The sequence below is a fragment of the Hippopotamus amphibius genome, chromosome 1, assembly GCF_030028045.1.
Source record: "Hippopotamus amphibius kiboko isolate mHipAmp2 chromosome 1, mHipAmp2.hap2, whole genome shotgun sequence".
Lineage (NCBI taxonomy): Eukaryota > Metazoa > Chordata > Mammalia > Artiodactyla > Hippopotamidae > Hippopotamus > Hippopotamus amphibius.
In genome coordinates this window covers 208,436,675-208,454,678 of record NC_080186.1, presented here as the reverse complement: position 1 = coordinate 208,454,678, position 18,004 = coordinate 208,436,675, and the positions used below count along the sequence as shown (strand labels likewise).

Sequence of the window (18,004 nt, the reverse complement as noted above, 5' to 3'; positions counted from 1 at the left end):
TTGAGTTTTGAGTTTTGAGATTTAGATTTATTTTTATATTCTGGAAACAAGTCCTGAAACAGAAATTTGATTTGTAAATATTTTCTTTGAGTGTGTCTCTTGTCTTTTCATTCACTTAGTAGTATCATTTGCAAAACAGTAATTTTAATTTTAAATATTTCAATTTATCTTTATAATAAGTTCAAGTTAACATTTCTTTTCCTTAATAGCTCATGCTTTTGGTGTTGTATCTAATATGTCTTTGCCTAAACCACAGTCAGGTAAATTTTCTCCTATAATTTTTTCTAAAAAGAACATTTTGTAGATGTTTTAGAGTTTTATATTTTTCACTTAAAACTACAAATAATTTTGCATTATTAAGATGTCCTGAAGAAGGAGGCTAAAAACTGAGACTGCCTGCCTGGCTTCCAGATGACCACTCCCTGGGTGGACAGATTGCATCTGGGATCGGTACCCTCTTCATCAGCAAGATCCAGGAGGGCTACCTAGATAGGAACACGAATATTTTCAGCGTGGCACCCTGGCCTGAGGTGTCAGACAGGATCATGGAGACCTACAACACCACCTACTTGGTCCACAAGGTGGTAGAAAAAACAGGTAAGACCTTTTGTATTGATAATGGTGCTCTCCATTATGACAGCTTCAGAACCATAAAGCTGACCATGCCCACCTACAGTGACCTGAACCACATGGCTTTGGCCACCACGAGTGGGGTCATTACCTGCCCATCCTGCCCCCGCCAGCTAAATGCTAACCTGCTCAAGCTGGCATGAACATGGTCCCCTTCCCCCACCTTCACTTCTTCCTGCCGGCTTTGCTGTATTAAGCAGCCAAGGCAGCCAGCAGTATTGGGCCCTGACAATGCCAGAGCTCACCCAGCAGATATCAGACACCATCTATATGATGGCCGCCTGTGGCCTCTGCCATGGCTGCTGTCTGACTGCGGCCACCGTGTTCAGAAGCTGCATGTCCATGAAGAAGGTGGACGAGCAGATGCTTATCATCTAAAACAAGATGAGAAGCTACTCTTGTCCAGTGCATGGCCAACATTCTGCCCCCGGGGGCCCAAAAATGTCTGACACCTTCATCGGCAACTGCACAGTACATAATATTTCTTATAATATTCCAATCAGATGGCGGGAGCTTACCACCAAGAGCAAGTACGATGACCAGGGAGGGCAGCCAGGAGCCCTGGGTGTTTCTCAACGTGTCTTGTCCCTCCCATCCCAAGGCCTGGCGAGAGGCAGCTCCTGTGACCACCCAGCGATAAAACTGGCTTCAGTAAGGCCTTGTCCGACAAGCGGCTCCGAGAGGACAAAGGTGCGCCCAACAATCCCAGGGTGCTCGGAGCGGTAGACAGCATGGAGGATGAGGTGCAGCGGCGGCTCCATCTCGTCGGGGGAGGGCAGACAAGGAGGAGAGAAATGAGCTCAGGAACAGGAAGCTGCTGACTGAAGCGACCCTGAAGACCTGCTGGGTGAGAAGTGGCAGCGTCTTCAGCACCAGCATCTCCAAGCAGGAGGTGCAACTGGCCCCAGAGTTGATTTCCAGCGGTTCTGAGCGGGACCACCCTTTGTGCCCTACAACTTCTCAGCCCCCAGTATCCTCCACAAGAGCGGACTCAGGCACACCCTGCGCAAGGTTTGCACCCAGCTCTGGCTGATCTTTCTGGAGCTGAGGTTCACAGAGTTGCCAACAGTCTCCTCAAGCGCTCCCTCCGGAACCTTTTTTTTTTTTCTTTTTTTCTTTTTTTTTGATGCCCTCTTCCAGCCCCGGCAGCACTCGCACACGACCAGCATGACACCTTTTCCCTTGGATATCCAGCCTAGGCTCTGCAGTTGCCAACGGACTACGTCCAACCGGTCAACCGGGCTGGGTCTCAGGTTGGCCGCCGCGCATCAGGGAACAACCCGGACTACAGAGAGCAGAATGGCGGAAAACGCCCTTGGCGTGCGCACGCGCACCACGTCTGTCAGCCGACGTGCACTCTGCCGCCCCGCCCTGAGCAAGCCCTTCGCGCCCAGCCAAGTACCTCACCACCTGCCGTGTGTTCTGGAACGAGACCCTGGACGCCTGGCACCTGACCGAGTTCCATCAGATTCAGGACGTTGTGGCTGACCACCCTGGGCCATCTCATGGGCGTCATGAGGGAGTTCTTCACCAGGCTGATATCATTCGCTTCGAGGCGGCCGTCATCCCCTACACAAAGCCCAGCAAGGAGGCGTTCGGCTGCCACCAAGGCCTGGAGGAGTGGGTGGAGGTCGGCACCTCCAGGCTCTTCAGCCCTGAGATGCTGCTGACCATGGGGCTCCCCGGGAACCTGTCGGTTGTTGCCTGAGGACTCTGCCTGGAGCACTTATGATTCAATGCGGCATCAACAATGTCTGGGAGCTGGTGAGCTTAAGGTGAACCTGCAGATGGTGGTAGATAGTCCCTTGCGCCACCTGAATGGCCGAACCACAATTCAGGTACAGATTTTATAATTTGTTGTGGGTGGGGGGCAGGGGTGGAAGAAAAGTGGAAGAGGAAAAAGGGGAGGAGAGACATCCAGTGGGTTGCTTTATAACTTTGTTTAAAAAAATTCTATTGACTAAATATGGGGAAATCTGTTTTCTAGTCTAATTCTATTCCATTAATCTATGGATATATCTTCTTTCCAGTATCACACTGTCTTGATTAGTGTCGCTTTCAAGTAAATACTTAAATTGAAATGTGTGACTTTTCCAAATTTGTTCTTCAGTTTTAAAATCATTGTTGTCAATTCAAGTTTCTTTGTCTTTCCATATAAATTTTACAGTTGGCCTTCATATATCTACAAAAATCTTTCTGAAATTTTAATTAGGATTGCACTGAATCTGCATATCAAATTGGGGGTAATTTATTTCCTAACAATATTGAGTTTTCCAGTCCAAGAATATGGTATCTCTCTTCAGTTATTTGTTGTTAAATTACTTTCATTTGTGCTTTATAGTTTTCAACATCCAGATTCTGAACATATTTTTGTTAGGTTTTCACCTAATCTTTCAATTTTATTTAGTGCTACAGTAAACGAATTTTTTTTTAATTCCAATATTTCATTGCTAGTAAGAAGTAATACAATTGATATTTTTAGGTTGACTTTATATACTAAGACTTGATAAACTCTATTAATTCTAGAAAAAATTGAGTTTTTCAAAGTTTTCACATTGAAAATCATCTCATCTGTGAATAGAAAATGCTTGTCTCTACATTTATATTCTGTGTGCTTTGAATTTATTTCCCTTTATCATTATATTGGCTAGCATATCCAGCACTATGTTGAATATGTCAGGAGAGATTTTTCTTCTCTTGTTGATTTTAGGGGTAAGGCATACAGGCCTTCACTATTAAGTATGATGTTAACAATGGTTATTTTAGATACCCTTCTCGGTTGAAGGAATTCCCTTTTATTCCAAAGTTACTGAAAATTTATCATAAAATGATGTTATTGTTGTTTCAAATGCTTTCTCTGCATCTGTTGATAGGGTCTTGAGCTTTTTAAGTCTGTTAATATGATGAATCACATTGATTGATATATACATGTCTTTTGTGAAAGACATTTGAGCTTATGTTCATGAGGATTATTGATCTGTACATTTTTTCCTTGTAATATCTTTGTCTGGTGTTGGTATTAGGGCAGTGCTGGCCTCATAAAAGTAATTGGGAAAAAGTTCCTCCTCCCCTATTTTCTAGAAGAGGATATAAAATGTGAATTTTTGGTAGAAGTAACCAGTGAAATTATTTAGGGTTGGGGTTTTCCTTATTCAACAAGTTTTAGAAAAGATTCAATCTCTTAAAAAGACATGCAGGTTATCTATTTCTTCTTGAGTGAGATTTGATAGTTTGTATTTTTCAAAGAATTATGATAATCTCATTTAAAATGTTAAATTTATGGGCATAAAATTGTTCATATCAATATTAGTTAATTATGGTCCTTTTAACACATGTAGGATCTCTAGTATGATCTTTTTTTTCTTTTATTTCAGTGATTCGTATCTTCTCTGTTTTTGTTTTTTATCAAAGTGTGTAAATATTTATGAATTTTATTGAAACATTCAAAAACTAGTTTTGAAACTGTTGGATAATTTTTCCTATTCTTTTCCTGTATTCATTATCATCGTCTTCTCTATTCTCTCCTTCCTTATGTCTCAGTTTGGTTTAGTTCACTCCTTAAGTTTCTTAGGTTGAAGCTTAGATCACTCATTTGGGGTGTTTCTTCTTGTCTGACAGTCATTAATGCTATAAATTTCACTCTGTGTACTGCTATTAATGCATCTCAAATTTTTTGGTATGTTACATTTTTTATTCAATTCAAAATAATTTTTTCTGTTGAATACTTTGGCCGTAAGTTATTTAGAAGTGAGTTAATTTCAAAATTTTGTGGATTTTCCATATATCTTGGTTTTTTTGGCTTTTAATTTTCTTATGTTGCAGTTGAGCTGCTTTATGAGCAGTGCCTATTTCTGCCACTCATCCAGGAACATTTTTACCTGTTCCCTTCCCCTTCCTCAGCTACAATGAGTTTTAAACCTAAGGGTGACAGTGTTTGTTGCCCTTCTCTTCACAAGTTATATAAAAAAATATAGGAGAGATGGGGGTGAAAGTTCTGGATGGAATCTCATTTCCTGCCTGTATAGATGCTGTTTCCCTCTCCCAGGTCTATACCATATTAGACAGCTTCTTAGTGGTCTTCCTGATATTTTCTGTGAAGGTCTGATAGGTTTTGTTCATGGAGAACCTGTAAAAGAATGGGGATTTCCCAAGTTCTGTGATCCTCCAAGGGCTTCACACTGTCCAACACACTACACTTGACTTAAATCAACCCATCAACTATTCTGGGTGAATTTTTCTTACACGTAACTGGTTTATATTCCTTGGGCAACTATGTGATCTCATCTCCTCTCTCCCAGCAGATACTTGTCTTTCCTTAGATTTGAGGCCACTTCTGTGCTCTGAGACCTCAGCTCTCCAATGGGTCTGAAAAGAAGTCATGAATTTGAAAGTTAATCTGGATCTTTAACATTATATAGATGAGAGTGACACTCCTTTAAGCCTTCTGTACTCCAGAGTGGAAGCCAAATGTTTTATTAAAATACTTTCAATTTCAGAAATCCTTCCTTTCTCTGGTAAGTTTTTTCTGCCTTTGAATAACAATCTGATCTTGCTTTAAGGATGTGCCGTCTTCTCTAATCTAAGAATATTTACAAGAATTTTAAATATTATATTTCCAAAATTATTTCTTTTTTCTCCACTGTCATCTGTTCTATTTGTCCATCTTACACTTTTATCATACTGTTTTATTTTTCTTTACTGCTAATTTTTCAGTTTCCATCTCATTCTATGAATTGAGTTAGGATGATTACTGAAAGTGATTGACTCATCTTCTAGTCTATTTCCCCAGTAGTCTTTTCCTTGGAATATAAGATCTGCATTAAACCTCTTTGTATATATTTTAGAAAAAGTTTTACTTAGGTGCAAAAATAGAGTGTTTGCAATAAGCTGTCACCTTCTCCATAGCCAAATTAAGATGAGATTTATTCTGAAGCACTGATCTGTATACTTAGAGCCCTCCTCTGTTGCCTAATGGATCTTCACTTTTTTGAAGGAATACCACTTTAGTGTTAATGAAAAAAAAACACTCCACTAGCTACTCTATAGGATACAATTCTCTATACCTGCTAATTCTAAATATAGTTGGATTCATTGAGCAGAATGTGTTCTATTCCTATTGGAGATTTTTCTGTGCCTGTTTTGGTCTCTGATTTTCTTCAGTTTGGTTTATTTTCTCAATTCCATCTGTTTTAAAGTCTCTAGAGATTTATGAGGAAAAAAATACTTGTTGAGGTGTGCTGTGATCTGAATGTTTGTGTCTCTCAAGAATTCATGTTGAAACCCAACTCCCACGTGATATTATTAGGAAATGAGGTCTCTGGGAAGGTATTAGATCATGAGGGCTGGACCCTCATAAATGGGATTAGTATCCTTATAAAACATATCTAGAGAGATCCCTTGTCCCTTCACTATGTGAGGTTACAGTGAAAAGTCAGCCATCCTAAGCAGTGGGCCCTCACTAGACACCAAACTACTAGTGCCATGATCTTGGACTTCCCCGCCTCCAGAACTGTGAGAAATAAATGTATATTGTTTATAAGCCACCCACCCTACGGTATTTTTCTTATAGCAGTCTGAATAGAATAAGACAAGGTGGTTTTACAGTGTTCTCTGTGTTTTTCTGGATTTATTCCCCCATTACATTTTGTATGTATTTACTGTAATTTAAGTGGGATTTTCAGGAGTAAGCAACTTTAAGTATAATTTTTCAGACCACTATCTTGAATTAAAATTTCTTATTGAAACTTTGAAGCTGCTATTTCTCCTTTAAAAAGGAAATAAAGTCATTTTAACAGGAAAAATTGTGACATTATATATAATACTTTGCATTTTGGTTCCGATTTGTAAATTAAATTTATAAAGCAATTCATATTACATTATTTTAAAGAATAAAAAAATTTGCTCAAAAATATAGGATAGTCATAAGAAAATGTTATATAGATACCATGCAGAGAATTAAAAATAGCCACTATTTTAAACGTGCTATGAGGATTCTCTTAAAATGCGCTTTATAGAACCTTATACCTCACCATGGAATTTTATAAGCAACTGATCTTTTCGTCTTCTCTGTAAGGGTACTTAGGTACAGGAGGGATAAATAGCATCCTCTGGGTATAGTCTGAGTAAAATGGAGTTTCAGGTAAAGCTCTTAAGAATCTGAGAGTCTATTAAGGCTTGTAACCCTAGTCAAATAAAGGCAGTAAACAGAATAACAACAGTGGAAGCAACAACAACAATAAGCAAAACCATTATACTTTTAAATTTTGCCTTTAAAGATATTGGAAGCTGAAAAAAGCAATACAAAATCTAGTATTTCAATCTGTATTTGTTTTAGGAAGTTAAGAACATCCAAAACTAAGTAGTATTCCTCCCCCACCTCATTCTTGCCATAAACATTATGTATTTTGTTTGTTTTAGTAGCAAGTAGTGTAATACAAAGTATATTTCTCATGTGGGCTTCAGTTGGCAACCATACCTTTTTTTTTTTTAACCCATCATCCAGTTGATCTCCCTTTGTTATATAGCAACTTCCCACTAGCTAGCTATTTTACAGTTGGTAGTATATATATGTCTGTGCTACTATCTCACTTCGGCCTAGCTTCCCCTTCGCCCCCTGCCCCCCCCCAACCCCGTGTCCTCCAATCCATTCTCTGCATCTGCATCCTTATTCTTGCCCTGTCACTGGGTTCATCAGTACTATTTTTTTTTTCTGACTTAATTCAGTCTGTATGACAGATTCTAGGTCTATCCACCTCATTACATATAGCTCCATTTCATTTTTTTATAGCTGAGTAATATTCCATTGTATGTATAGGCCACATCTTCTTTATCCATTCATTTGTTGATGGGCATTTAGGTTGCTTCCATGTCCTGGATATTGTAAATAGTGTTGCAATAAACATTACGGTACATTTTTCTTTTGGGATTATGGTTTTCTCTGGGTATATGCCCAGTAGTGGGATTACTGGATCATATGGTAGTTCTATTTTTAGTTTCTTAAGGAACCTCCAAACTGTTTTCTATAGTGGCTGTAACAGCTTACATTCCCACCAACAGTGCAAGAGAGTTCCCTTTTCTCCACACCCTCTCCAGCATTTGTTGTTTCCAAATTTTGTGATAATGGCCATTCTGATCAGTGTGAGGTGATACCTCATTGTGGCTTTGACTTGCATTTCTGTAATGATTAGTGCTGTTGAGCATCTTTTCATGTGTTTGTTGGCCATCTGTAGGTCTTCTTTGGAGAAATGTCTATTTAGGTCTTCTGCCCATTTGTGGATTGGGTTATTTGCTTTATTGGTATTAAGCTGCATGAGCTGCTTGTATATTTTGGAGATTAATCCTTTTTCTGTTGCTTCAGTGGCGAGTATTTTCTCCCATTCTGAAGGTTGCCTTCTTGTCGCGTTTATGGTTTCTATCACTGTGCAAAAGCTTTTAAGTTTCATGAGGTCCCATTTGTTTATTCTTGATTTTATTTACATGAATCTAGGAAGTGGGTCAAAAAGGATCTTGCTTTGATGGATGTCATAGAGTGTCCTGCCTTTGTTTTCCTTGAGGAGCTTTATAGTGTCTGGCCTTACATTTAGGTCTTTCATCCATTTTGAGTTTATTTTTGTGTATGGTTGTTAGGACATGTTCTAATGTCATTCTTTTACATGCTGCCGTCCCATTTTCCCAGCACCACTTACTGAAGAGGCTGTCTTTTTTCCATTGTATATTCATGCCTCCTTTGTTAAAGATAAGGTGCCCATATGTGTTTGGGCTTACCTCTGAGTTCTCTATTCTATTCCATTGATCTTCCTTTCTGTTTTTGTGCCAGTACCATACTGTCTTGATCACTATGGCCTTGTAGTATAGTTTGAAGTCAGAAAGCCTAGTTCCACCAACTCCATCTTTCCTTCTCAAGATTGCTTTGGCTATTCAGGGTCTCTTGCATTTCCATATAAATCATAAGATTTCTTGTTCTTGTTCTGTGAAAAATGCCATTGGTAATTTGATAGGGATTGCGTTGAATCTGTAAATTGCTTTGGGTAGGATAGTCATTTTCACAATGTTGAGTCTTCCAATCCAAGAAGATGGTATGTCCCTCCATCTGTTTGTGTTGTTTGATTTCTTTCATCAGTGTCTTACAGTTTTCTTCATACAGGTCTCTTGCCTCCTTAGGCAGGTTTATTCCTAGTTATTTTATTCTTTTTGTAGCAGTGGTAAACGGGAGAGTTTCCTTTATTTCTCGTTCTATTTTTCTGTTGCTAATGTATAGGAATGCAAGAGATTTCAGGGCATTAATTTTGTATCCTGCTACTTTCCTAAACTCATCAATTAGTGCTAGCAGTTTTCTGGTAGAGTCTTTAGGGTTTTCTATGTATAATATCATGTCCTCTGCAAAGAATGACAATTTTACTTCTTCTTTTCCAGTTTGGATTCCTTTTATTTCATTGCCTTCTCTGATTGCTGTGGCTAAGACTTCCAAAACTATGTTGAATAATAGTGGTGAGAGTGGACACCCTTGTCTTGTTCCTGTTCTAAGAGGGAATTCTTTCAGTTTTTCACCATTTAGAATGATGTTGGCTTTTGATTTCTCATATATGGCTTTCATTATGTTGAGGTAATTTCCTTCTATGCCTATTTTCTGGAGAGCTTTTATCATAAATGGATGTTGAACTTTGTCAAAAGCTTTTTCCGCATCTATTGCGATGATCATATGGTTTTTATCCTTCACTTTGTTGATATGATGTATAATGTTGATTGATTTGCGTATATTGAAGAATCCTTGCATCCCAGGGATAAACCCCACTTGATCATGGTGTATGATTTTTTTAATGTGTTGTTGGATTCTGTTAGCTAATATTTTGTGGAGGATTTTTGCATCTATATTCATCAGTGATATTGGCCTGTAATTGTCTTTTTTTGTGACATCTTTGCCTGGTTTTGGTATCAGGGTGATGATGGCCTCGTAGAATGAGTTTGGGAGTATTCCTCCTTCTGCTCTATTTTGGAAGAGTTTGAGAAGGAAAGGTGTTAGCTCTTTCCTAATAGTTTAATAGTCTTCGCCTGTGAACCCATCTGGCCCTGGGCTTTTCTTTGTTGGGAGATTTTTAATCACAGTCTCAATTTCTGTACTTGTGATTGGTCTGTTCATGGTTTCTATTTCTTCCTGGTTCAGTCGTGGAAGATTGTATTTTTCTAAGAATGTATCCATTTCTTCCAGGTTATCCAATTTATTGGCATATAGTTGCTTGTAGTGGTCTCTCATGATCTTTTGTATTTCTGCAGTGTCCGTTGTTACTTCTCCTTTTTCCTTTCTAATTCTGTTGATTTGCGTCTTCTCCCCTTTTTTCCTGATGAGTCTGGCTAATGGTTTATCAATTTTGTTAATCTTCTCAAAGAACCAGCTTTTAGTTTTATTAATTTTTGCTATTGCTTCCTTCCTTTCTTTTTCATTTATTTCTGCTCTGATCTTTATGATTTCTTTCCTTCTGCTTACTTTGGGGTTTCTTTGTTCTTCTTTCTCTAATTGTTTTAGGTGTAAGAATAGGTTGTTTATTCGAGATTTTTCTTGTTTCATAAGGTAGGATTGTATTGCTCTAAACTTCCCTTTTAGAACTGCTTTTGCTGTGTCCCATAGGTTTTGGGTTGTTGTGTTTTCATTATCATTTGTTTCTAGATATTTTTTGATGTCCTCTTTGATTTCTTTAATGATATCTTGGTTGTTTAATAGTGAATTGTTTAGCATCCATGTGATTGTGTTTTTTCAGTTTTTTTCCTGTAATTGATATCTAGTCTCATGGCATTGTGGTCTGAGAAGATGCTTGATATGATTTCAATTTTCTTGAATTTGCTGAGGTTTGATTTGTGACCCAAGTCATGATCTATCCTGGAAAATGTTCCGTGTGCACTTGAGAAGAAAGTGTATTCTGTCATTTTTGGATGGAATGTCCTATAAATATCAATTGTCGAGATGGTCTAATGTGTCATTTAAAGCTTGTGTGTCTTTATTTTCTGTTTGGATGATCTGTCCCTTGATGTAAGTGGGGTGTTCAAGTCTCCCACTATTATTGTGTTACTGTCGATGTCCTCTTTTCTGGCTGTTAGCATTTGCCTTATGTATTGAGGTGCTCCTATGTTGGGGGCATAGATATTTACCATTGTGATATGTTCTTCTTGAATGGATCCCTTGATCATCATGGAGTGTCCTTCCTTGTCTCTGCTAATAGTCTTTACTTTAAAGTGTAATTTGTCTGATATGAGTATTGCTACTGCCGCTTTCTTTTGACTTCCATTTGCATGGAATATCTTTTTCCATCCCTTTACTTTCAGTCTATATGTATCCCTTGGTCTGAAGTGGGTTTCTTGTAGGCAGCATATAGAAGGGTCTTGTTTTTGTATCCATTCAGCCAGTCTGTGACTTTTGGTTGGAGCATTTAATCCATTTACTTTTAAGGTGATTATTGACATGTGTGTTGCGCTTACCATTTTCTTAAATGTTTTGGGTTTGTATTTGTAGGTGTTTTGCTTTTCTTGTGTTTCCTACTTAGAGAAGTTCCTTTAGCAATCGTTGTAAGGTTGGTTTGGTGGTGCTGAATTCTCTGAACTTTTGCTTGTCTGGAAAGCTTTTGATTTCTGTCTCAAATCTGAATGAGATTCTTGCTGGGTAGAGTATTCTTGGCTGTAGGTTTCTCTCTTTCAGGACTTTCAGTATATCCTGCCATTCCCTTCTGGCCTGCAGAGTTTCTGTAGAAAGGTCAGCTGTTATCCTTATGAGTTTTCCCTTATATGTTATTTGTTGCTTTTCTCTTGCTGCTTTTAATATTTTTTCTTTGTGTTTAATTTTCATTAGTTTGATTAATATGTGCCTTGGTGTATTTCTCCTTGGGTTTATTCTGTATGGGACTCTCTGTGCTTCTTGGAATTGGTTAATTATTTCCTTTCCCATGTTGGGGAAGTTTTCCACTATAACCTCTTCAAATATTTTCTCAGCCCCTTTCTTGTTTTCTTCTTCTTCTGGGATGCCTATAATTCGAATGTTGGTACGCTTAATGTTATCACTGAGGTCTGTGAGACTGTCTTCCATTCTTTTTATTCTTTTTTTCTTTTTCCTTCTCTGTGGCAGTTATTTGCCCCATTCTATCTTCCACCTCACTTATTCATCCTTCTGCCTCAGTCATTCCGCTGGTTATACTATCTAGAGTATTTTTAATTTCAGTTATTTTGTTATCCATTGCTGTTTGTTTGTTCTTTAGTTCCTCTGAGTTCTCACGATCTGTTTCTTGTACTTTCTCTATTTTGTTATCGAGATATTGTATCATTTTTACTATCATTACTCTGAATTCTTTTTCAGGCATTTTTCCTATTTCCTCTTCATTTATTTGGTCATGTGCGTTTTTTTCCTGCTCCTTTGCCTGCATGGTGTTTCTTTGTTTCCTCATGGTAGTCCAAACATCTGGGGTTGCTTGTCCCAGTGATAAAGGGGTTTCAAGAAGACTGTCCAAGCCCCAGACTAATGTCTGAGTGTTGGCTTAAACAAATACTAAGTCTAGGAAACACATATATGTGTAAGACACACAATTACTGAATCCATTAGGACATAAGGCTCTGGAAAGACCTGGCAGAAGAACCCCAGTCTGCTATCAGATATTCAAAGAGAAACCCAACAGAAATTAAAAACCAAAACAGAACAAAACAGAAACAAAAGCAAAAACAAACAAACAAACAAACACCTTACACTTACAAACACAAATCCAGGGAGATATTGAAAGCTAGGATCAAATATAGAAAAGAGCCAGAGTACCACCAGACAGAATGGAGATTCTCAGAATGAAATTAGACAATTGTACTAAGAACTAAGATAAAGACAAAAACCTAATATTAAATACCAAGGCAGTATGTCATCTGGAGAATAGAGCAAGGAGTCTGAGCAGATCGATAGTGTTGCTTATATGTTAAAATAAAATAAACTAAAAATGGATGGAAGACAGGGGAATAGAAGAGCGTAGTGTGCCTGGAAATTTGTAAATAAAAAGAAGGGTATAGAAATGTATAAGGGATAGAGATGAAGGGAAGGTAGGAGAGATGTATAGTCCGTACTGCCAAAAACTTAGCTGGAAATAGAAGTATATAAAAAGGCTAAAAATAAACATAGAATAAAAAATAGAATAAAAAAATATGTTATAAAACGAGTAGATCCCTTAGGACTAAGAGACTAAGAGCGTAATTAATAAAAAGAAGAAAAAAAAAAGACTGGAACTGATCCCAGAATGGACCAGGTCAATAGAATTGATACTGATATTTCTGTTTCCTTGGAGTCTCAGCTGTAAGTGTCCTTCTACTCACCTTGGGTTTTTTGTATTATTCTGTGACCAGCAGAGCTTCCTTTATTGTTCGTCTGTAAACGTTGGTGTGTGGGGAGGGAGAGGGTACAATAGTGGCTCCTTCCCCTGGGAGTGAGTGAGCAGTGGCACTCTGTCATTCCAGTTGGGCTTGGAGGTGCCTATTGCAGAGGGGCGCTGGTGGCTCAGGTGTAAACAGAATGTCTCAGAGTTTGGCCTCTCTCTGCTTCTTTGTTCTCGGCACCCACCCTGCTGCCGGCATTCCAAGGGGTTTTAAGCTAGCCCCACCCGAGGGCCTGAGGGTCCCTGTTATCCCTCAGTGCCTTAGGTGGCCCACAGGGGTTCCTCCACTGCCCGCTGCAGGCGCCGAAAGAGAGAGAGAGGCTGTGCCCGCGGCTCCTCCCCCGCGCCCTTGAGCCTGCAGCATCTAGCTGCCATCATGGCTGGGCAGCTCTCAGGGGCAGGCCCTCCTTGCTGCACACCTCTTCCCTCCTGTCCTCTCGGTCCGTCACCTTACTGGCAACAATTTTTCTCACCCTGAACCAGCTCTCTGGTTCCCATGCTCCCACTCCCGGACCCTCTGTTCAACTGTGAATCTAAGTCTCAGTCCGGGAACGCTGAGCTGTGGTGCGGACCCTCCGTGTGTTTCTCACTCCCTCCCGTCTGCCACAGCTCAGCCGCTTCACCCTCTTTGAGCCATCGTAGATGCCTCCCTACCGGTTATGTCGGGATCCTTGCGGTCCTTTCTGGTGTCCAAGGTTGTTTGCTGGTGTTTAGTTGGTTCTCTGTGGGATTTATTGCGTCTTTTGGTGCATTCCCAATGCGTCTGTGGAGAGGGATGCATTCCACGTCCCTCTACTTCGCCACCATCTTTTCCCCTCTCTTTGACTCTACTTAATACTCATCTCACACACAATTTTTTATTTTTCTGTTTTAATGTGAAACATTATTTTCAGTCAACCTCTTCTTGCAACACTACCTTAATAGGATTTCTCCAAACTATACTATAGCTACTTCCAAAGACATTAGTACCAGCTTTCTTTAAATAGCATTTCTCCTTCTCTGTGCCACTTTAGCCTAGGTAATGCTGTAGGAACAAACAACCCCTGAATCTCAGTGGCTTGACAAAATAAAGCTTGATTTTGTCTCGTACTACATGTGCCGTGCTGGCTTTTAGGGAGCTTTGCTCAGTGTCCTTACTCTATCTCAGTGAGAAAGTGTTCATATTCTTACATACTACTATGATCTCAGTAGTCGTTGGGATGGGGAAGGATGGGTAACTAGTGAATCACACACTGGTTTTTCCAGTTTTACAAATTTAACCACCTTCATATTGCTCAAGTTTAATTCACAAAAACATTAGTATCAAGACTTATTACTATGGTTCAGTCTCTCTTCCAAGTTCTTTTAATTATGTAATTTAATGATCACATTAAATTTATACAGTTGTTATTATTATTATTTCAGTCTTATGTTTAAGGGTCACTGAGGCTTACAGGTTAAATCATTAGCTGGGCAAAGTTCACAATGGCAGATTCAAAACAGAAACTCCACTGGGTCAAATGCAAAAGCCATTATATGGAATTTACTGTATACTAGGAAAAATGATATTCGTAAGTTTCATTTTTAATTATGCTGCTAATCTCAAAACTGAGTGTATGTACCATGCATCTTTGTTCAGATAGAGAGAAAGAATATAAATTTGAGAGACCTTTCATCAGCATTATCACATTGTCTTACCTGCCATTATCTTACATTGAAATTTGTTTCATACTGCATACTGTACCTGAAAAATTTTCCAGTTGTTAAATATGCTTCACTCTATGTCTAACGTCATAATCCTATTCATCACATATTTATGATTACTATTCATAATACGCACTCTGATTGTTACAAACCTTCAAGTTATTGTTGATCTAAATAATCCCTGTATCACCCATTGTTTGGTGAATATAAAGTAGTATAGTATGTAAGGAAACCATCATAAATGATAGAATTTTATTTTATACACATAAATATATGTGAATATGCATTTACATGTATATATAACTTGTGTATATAAAATAATATATACCTATGTACGTACTTTATCTATAATTAATATATAATAAATGAGGTAACATATAAGATGGTATTGTAAAACCCATACAAATTTAGAGATTTTAAGCATTCTTAGGTTTTTCTACTGATTTTTAAGGATTTAGACAATCAAGTGACGCAAAGAAGTTGGAGGCAAAAAGGAAGCTCCCCAGGTCCTTCATAGGCTGTGCTCTGTGCTATAATAGTACAGGAGATATGTGAGGTTATTCTTTTCACATAGCAGGAAGAATTTCAATTATGAAAAATCTGTTTTATTGTCTAAAAACTTTAGCACTTACTCAATATTCTCCAGGGAGCTTTGATTCAAATTCATAAATCCTGGGTTGCTCTATTAAGTATTTTTTTTAAAGCTATGGTAATCAACTTTTAGAGATCCAGTTCAGACACAGCCATACCAGACAAAAAAAGAATAATGCAATATATAAAATAATTATACATGTTTTCTTGCTTTAACATAAAAATGTGGAGTTTAATATTATGCATTAGCCTCTATTATTTAATTTTCTGTTAAATAAATGCTGTTATTTAAACCAACCAATAATAGGACCAGTGAACAGAAGTAATTGGTAGTAATTAATAGTAGGACTAATTATACTAATAATGTCTGAGAAAAGTATAACATTTTTAAATGTTTCTTTCTGTCACCTAATACAGCAATTTATTTTACGTCTTTTCTTAATCTGCATTTTTCATGTCTGGCTTATTTCATTGTGCATTATGTAGATGAGATTCATTCTTACTGCATATGTAGTTCATTCATTTTCTGGACAGAATAATATTACATAAATACCAAAACTAACTCATTCATTTGACTTTCTGGACATTTAGATTGTTTCCAGGTTTGAACCTCTTATAAAAATTGCTGTTACATGCATTCGTACACAGAGAGAAATGCACATATTTCTATTCGCTGTACACCTGGGAATGGTAAAATGCTGGGTCATAGGATACAAGAGGTAGTTTGTCAGCAAAGATGACTGTCAGCAATTCCTCCCATGCGTGAATGTTTTTTAACTCTTTTAAAACTCTTTCTTAGATATTTAATTTGCATAGGCTATGTTATTTTATATTTTCAAGATATGTAAGTGTAAGATTTAAAAAAAAATACAATGGAGACAGTAAAAAGACCAGTGATGGGACAAAATATTTACAAAAGACACGTCTCTGAAAGGACTGTTTTCCAGAATATATAAAGAACTCTTGAAACTCAACCATTAGAAAATGAAAAACCTGATTAAAAAATGGGCCAAAGACTTTGACAGACACCTCCCCTACACAGATGGCAAATAGGTGTATGTAAAGATGCTTCACATCACACATTACCAAGGAAATGCAGGTTAGAATAACAATGAGATACCATTACACACTTAGTAGGATAACCAAAATCTGGAACACTGACAATACCAAATATTGTCAGATGTGGAGAAACTGGAACGCTGTTGCATTGCTGTTGGGAATGCTAATAACATAGCCACTGTGGAAGACAGTTTGGCAGTTTCTTACAAAACTAAAATATTCTTACCATATGATCTACCAACTGCATGCCCTGGTATTTAACCAAAGGAGCTGAAAACTTATGTCCGCACAGAAACCAGTGCAAGAATGTTTATAGCTTCTTTATTCATAATTGCTAAAACTTGGAAGCAACCAAGATGTCCTTCAGTAGGTGAATGGATAAATAGACTGTGGCACATCCAGACAATGGAATATCATCCAGTTGTAAGGCGAAAGGAGCTATTAAGTCATGAAGAGACATAGATGAAACTTAAATGCATATTACTTAGTAAAATAAGCCATTCTAAAAGGTTATGTACTGTATGATTCCAACTATATGACATTCTGAAAAAGGAAAAACTATGGAGACTAAAAATATAAGTAGTTGCTAGTTTTTGGTGAGAGGAGTTGAATAGGCATTGGTTTTTTAGGGCAGTGAAAATACTCTATATGATATTACAGTGATAGATAAATGTCATTATACATTTGTCCAAACCCATGGAATGTACTACACCAAGAATGAACGCTAAGGTAAATTATGGACTTCAGGTGATTATGATGTGTTAGTGTTGGTTCATCCTTGATAAAAAATGTACCACTGTGGTGGAGGATGTTTATAATGGGGGTGGCTCTGCAGATGTGAAGGCAGGGGATATATGGGAAGTCTCTGTACTTCCCTCTGAATTTTGTTGTACATAAATCTAAAACTGCTCTAAAAATTGTCTTAAAATAAAAATCTAAATAACAGTAATAAGAAACTGGGACAAAAATGACCAGTGGTTGCCAGGGGTTTGGGTAGAAAGAGGAATGAATAGGTGGAGCACAGAAGATTATTAAGGCAGTGAAATGATTCTGTATACTCTAATGGTGGATATATGTCATGAGGCATTTTTCAAACCCACAGAACGTATACCACCAAGAGTGAACACTAGTGTAAACTATAGACAGTGGATAATAATGATTTTTCAATATAGGTTCATCAGTTGTAACAAATGTACCACTCTGGTGGGGGATGTTATCAGTGGGGGAGGCTATGCATGTGTAGGGGCAGGGGGTACATGGGAAATCTCTGTACCTCCTCTGAATTTTTCTGTGAACCTAATCATGCTCAGAAAAATGCATTTGATTACAAAGAATAAAAAAGATAATGTGATACCATATGACTAATTAAACAATTATTACCTGTATTTAATAACAAGTGAAAGTGACATATTCTTTCTGTCCTGTGATACAGTAGGCTATTTTTACTCTTTGTTTCCTTTTCTGATAATACTTTTGTAAACTGGCTAAAGCACTCAGGGCACTCTTCTCTTATGTAGTGGTAAACCTGAATTCGGTCAAACATAAAATTCATTTTGACTTGTACCTCTGCTCTTATCAATCTCAGAGTACACTGATTTCTGGTTTCAGTCCACTGTGATGATTTCAAGCTGAATAGTCTTGCAACAAAATCATCT

At 37.9% G+C, this 18,004-nt stretch overlaps 1 pseudogene; it reads left to right on the top strand.

Annotated features, from left to right (window-relative positions):
• Positions 1-235: 235 nt before the first annotated feature.
• On the top strand, positions 236-2,483 carry LOC130844147 (phenylalanine--tRNA ligase alpha subunit-like; annotated as a pseudogene).
• The last annotated feature ends 15,521 nt before the right edge of the window (positions 2,484-18,004 follow it).